The sequence below is a fragment of the Mesoplodon densirostris genome, chromosome 19 (assembly GCF_025265405.1).
Source record: "Mesoplodon densirostris isolate mMesDen1 chromosome 19, mMesDen1 primary haplotype, whole genome shotgun sequence".
Taxonomy (NCBI): domain Eukaryota; kingdom Metazoa; phylum Chordata; class Mammalia; order Artiodactyla; family Ziphiidae; genus Mesoplodon; species Mesoplodon densirostris.
This window is the reverse complement of record NC_082679.1, coordinates 5,582,454-5,587,866: the sequence shown is the minus strand read 5'-3', so window position 1 is coordinate 5,587,866 and position 5,413 is coordinate 5,582,454. Positions and strand designations below refer to the sequence as shown.

At 40.7% G+C, this 5,413-nt stretch overlaps 1 pseudogene; it reads left to right on the top strand.

Moving 5' to 3' along the window:
- Nucleotides 1–397: 397 nt before the first annotated feature.
- On the top strand, nt 398–1,654 carry LOC132480829 (vomeronasal type-1 receptor 4-like; annotated as a pseudogene).
- Nucleotides 1,655–5,413: the final 3,759 nt, after the last annotated feature.

Genomic DNA, 5,413 nt, shown 5'->3' with positions numbered 1-5,413 from the left:
TAAATGCACCCCAGCCAGGGTCAAATCCTCACTAACCATCTGCCCCTAACCAGTGAGTGAATTTAGAGGAAATACTTCACCTTTCAGTGCCGAAGTTTGCCTCATCTGTATAAGGAATATAATAGCGTCTGACTCATGAATTTGTGAGGAATAAAGAAGTTAACGCATGTGTGGTTTCATCCTAGTGATTAGTACATATACGTTAGTGCATATACGTTCAACCCTTGGAAGCATTTACATGACAGGAAAACTTTAAGTAATTACTTCACAGTAAGAATTATTGGTAAGTGGAGAATGTTGGGTTTCAGTTGTCCTGGTACCTGCAGTCCATGCCTCATATTTTCATTCAGGATCCTCTAGCTCAGAAGACAACCATCAGTCACTGAGACCTGACGGCATGGCTGCGAGGGATTTGGCGGCAGGAACGACCTTTTTATTACAGACTGTATTTGGAATCCTGGGGAATTTCTGTATTCTTTACCATTATTTCTTGCTTGATTGCACTGGGTATAGGCTGAGGACCATAGATTTTATTGTCAGGAATGTGATAACAGCCAACATCTTGGTTCTGTTTTCTACTGGATTCCACAGTGAGAAATTTTGGGTGGCACCACATGGACAGTGATTTTACTTGCAGATTTTTCCCGTATGTTGGTGCGGTGGGCAGGGGAGTGTCCATTGGCACCACCTGCCTCTTGAGCATCTTCCAGGCCATCAGATCAGTCCCCGGACCTCCAGGTGGGCAAAGCCGAAAGTGAATGCTCTCAAGTGCTTTGTTCCTCCAATTTTCCTGTGCTGGATCCTGAACATGTTGGTAAATGTCATTTATCCTAGGTACATGAGTAGAATATTGAGAAACAAGAGCATCACAAACAGAAAAAGTTTCAGACACTGTTCTGCTGTTTGTCACGACCAAACCAGAGACGCATTATATGCAGCATTGCTATCCTTCCCTGATGTCTTATGTTTTGTGCTCATGATCTTGGCCAGCGGCTCCACGGTTTTCCTCCTGTACAGGCATAAGCAGAGGGTCCAAAACATTCATAGGATCAGTGTCTCCTCCGTATCCTCCCTTGAGTCCAGAGCCACCAAAACTGTCCTTCTCGTAGTGAGCACCTTTGTGTATTTTAACACCCTTTCCTCCATCTGTTACATTATTTTGGGTCTTTTGGACAATGCTAATTTGTTCATTTCCAACATCTCTGTAATAATCCCTTCATGTTTCCCATCTGTCAGCCCCTTTCTGCTCATGAGTTGTGACTCCAGAATATCCAGGCTCTGCTTTGCTGGGAAAAGGATACAAATTCCCCTGCCCTTATGAGAAAGATGTAAATAGTATGTATTTTCACTATGGGTCCAAAACATTCATAGGATCAATGCTCTGTATCCTCCCCTCAGTCCAGAGCCACCAAAACTGTCCTTCTCCTGGTGAGCACCTTATCTATTTCAACACCCTTTCCTTCATCAATAATATTATTTTGTCTTTTCTTTTAACAGTATTGAGTTTTTCTTTTTGAAAACCTCTGCAATAAATAGTTCATGTTTCCCAACTGTCAGCCCTTTTCAGCTCATGAGCTGTGACTCCAGAATGTCCAGGCTCTGCTTTGCTGGGGTAAGGAATAAAAATTCTCCTAATCCTATGAGAAAAATGTAAAATGTGTGTATTTGGACTGTATTCACTTGGTAATTCACTCACTTCTCTCAGAGTCCTTAGTGAAATTGTGAGTGGCTTACCAGAGGATGGTAAACAGGACATGGGAGCATCTTCTTCAAAGTAAACAATGTTATAATAGTAATTGTAATTAAATATCTAATTATCATGTAAATACTTATGTAATGGAAGTTTTCCTAGTACTTTTATTGGAGGAGCTCAGAATTTATGCAATAATAAACATCAGGTCCTGAAACAATCTGGATATTTTGGAGAAGTGTAGGAGTGTATAACTTAAATGTATCACAGTACATTTCTGAAAAATGTAGTAGACATGGAATATTAAGAAAACGTCTGTGAAAAGGGAAGAGCGTGTGGCAGATCATTACTGAAACTGAAGACAATAGTGCTGGAGGGGAAATTCAGTCCTTGAGTAAAGCTTTTGGGAGCCGGTCATGAGTTTTTGTCCATTGTGTCCTTAGAGAGACGGCAGTTACGTATTTGAAATGATATGTTATATAGGAAGGTGAGCATGTTTAAACATTCTCAGGTAGAAATGGCCAGACTGAACTGGAGTCAGCAAAGGAGAGCATAAAATTGCATTTTACCATATTTTGAAGTAATATCAGGTGATTGTGACAATTAAAAAAGATGTGAATAGCATGGAATTGGGATCTGTAGAAGGCACTTTTTCTCTTTTGTGAAGATGACCTGGGCAAGTTGTCAAGAAAGAGGTTTATAGGTATTGCTCGCGTCCCTAAAGCGATGAAATTAGTTTCTGCTGGAGACTTCCACTAAATTCAGAGCATCGCAGGAGGAGCCATTTGAAAGGGAAAGACATGGATCCATTTTGTGTATGTGGAGTTTGTAGTTTGGGGTTCCTTGATTATTTTTTTCTTGCCCCGCCCCTCAGTTTGTGGGATCTTAGTTCCCCGACCAGGGATCAAACCCGGGTTCCCTGCAGCGGACACGCAGAGTCCTAACCATGGGACTGCCACGGAATTCCCTGGGGCTCCTTGATTTTAAATGAGCAATGCGGATACTGCCTCAAAATTAGGAGAGATTTTTGTATGGTTTTCTCTGTATTGATATTCTGAAGCCAGTGACAGTATTGAGAATTCAACAGGTTGAAAAGCAAGAGTTATTCTGACCAAATTGATATATAGATTGAACCTTGTATCACAGAGAGAAATCAATATTTTTATTTCACATGAGACACTTAAATATTTACCAGACACTAGATCACAAAGGAAGAAGAAAAATATATAGGTAGACACATACCTACAAATGTGTATATATGTGTCTGTGATCCATGTATATATATGTATGTATGTGTGTCTAGATATATATATACACATGTGTCCCCTGCATTGGCAGGCAAATTCTTAACCACTGTGCCACCAGGGAAGCCCAGGAGTGATCTTTTTGATGATAGTCATTCTGACAGCATGTTCTATCTTTTTGATTGGCAATATTTTAAAATTGTGAAGACACATGCACAGTTTATACGTGCAGAGCTCAATGAAAATCCAGAGTGAACACATTTTGGTACTCAGTACCTAGATCTGTAAATTGAATATTGTCAGGCTCCCAGAAACTCTCTGCTCTTCCTTCCTATTCACTATTCCTCAGGGTAACCACTGCTCTGACATCCAACAGTATACAGCACTTTAGATTGTTTGAATTTTACGTAAAATAAGTGATGAAGCATAAACTTTTTTGTATTTGGCTTTTGTCATTTCTCATGTTCATGAATTTATTGCTGGGTGTTGTTATTGATCATTCGTTTGCGTTGCTGTGTAGGATTCTATCATGTGAATATAAAACAATTACTTTGGGCTTCCCTGGTGGCGCAGTGGTTGAGAGTCTGCCTGCTGATGCAGGGGACACGGGTTCGTGCCCCGGTCCGGGAAGATCCCACATGCCGCGGAGCGGCTGGGCCCGTGAGCCATGGCCGCTGAGCCTGCACGTCCGGAGCCTGTGCTCCGCAACGGGAGAGGCCACGACAGTGAGAGGCCCGTGAACCACAAAACAAAACAAAACAATTACTTTAATCATTCCACCGTTAGTTGGCATATGGGTTGTTTTCAGTTTGGGACTATTAGGAATAGTGCTGCTATGTAAATCGAGAACATGTTTTGATGAGGCGCATACTAATTTCTGTTGGCTATATATGTAATAACAGAATTGTTGGGTGACAGATTTACATCTTTACCTTTTAGAGACAGTGCCAAAGAGGTTTGGGAAATGTTTGGCCCAATTTCCACACTCACCAGCAGTGTAGGAGATTCTTGGTTTACCCACATCGTTGTCAACACTTCCAATTTTTTATTTTCATTTTTATTTTGGACTTCTGATGGTATGTGTTGGTATCAAGTAGTAATTTTATTTCCTTCACTGTTATGGAAGTTGAGCATATTTTCACATTTACTTCTCTTTACTGGGAAACCTCTTTGAAATGTATGTTTTAGCTTAGTTTTATCCATTTTTTCTATTGTGTTGCCTTCTTATTGATTTGTAGTAGTTCTATATAACTGTTGGACATGATGCCGTTCTTGATTGCCTTTATCTCATGTTCTCTCTGTCTTCCTGTGTGCGTGTGTGTGTGTGTGTGTGTGTGTCAAAGAGGAGAAAGCCTTAATTTTAATGTAACTTAATATTTCCTCCTTTATAATGTTTATTATTCTGTTTAAGAAATATTTCCCCATTCCAAGATGACAAGAGATGTTTGCCTTTGTTTTATTTTAAAATTTTTATTTAGCTTTAAAATTTAGATCAGCAGTCCATCCAGAATTGACTTGTATGTGTGGACAGTGAATCATACATTCTTCTGATAAGCCAGCAAATTTCAGTTCATTCAGAATATGTGACATTATTCTTTCTTTTCATTTGCTCTCACCTCTCACTGCTCACCCAGGTTAATGTCACCTCACCCACAAAGTCTCCTGATACATCTGTCTCTTTCTTACTTGTCCAGTCTTTTAACAATCGCACAGCACCACACAACCAAGGTCAGTCTTGTTATCAGAAATCTTCAATGAATCTCTTTACTTCTTCCCAAAAGTTGAAGGGGAAGGTGCACCTTATCGGGAGACAGTTCTCCACGAGCCTCTCGATTTTTTTTTTTTCTTCATGTCTTATATCAGCTTCTGTTCCGGACTATTTTGAAAGGGTTTTTTGTGTAACAGCCTTGGAAGATAGCAGTAGTGTCTGTCTTGGGGGCAAAGGCAGATTCATTACCTAACTAATATAATAAAGAGAATGCCTTCCTCACAGGGAAAGGTTGGTTGGTGTACTTACAATCCACATTAAAAGATAAGAATTTCTTAAGCATAATGTTCTCCATCTGTGACACGAAACCCCACTTTGTGTGCGGCATCCACTGGGACCTCTTTGCATGGCCCCCACGGGGCTTATGGGAGCAGTGGGGACAGGTGTGAACTTGCTGCCTGTTGTGCCACAAATAATAATATTCTGTCTCAGTCCCAGGCGTCTCACGTCTTGTGCCAGCATCTGTGAAACTGGCAAGTGACTTGGCTTGCAAATGGGGTAAAATCTTACACCCTTTACATTTCTTGAAAGTCCTGGCAATGAGGATGGGGTAGTGACTGAGCCATACAACCAAAAACCTTACTGCATTATCACAATTGCAGGGGGAAGCTAAATCGGTGAGGTAGTTGGGGGTCTATCTCAGTCTGTTTGGGCTGCTATAAAAAAAAAGTCCACAGACTGGGTGGCTCATAAACATCAATTTATGTCTCC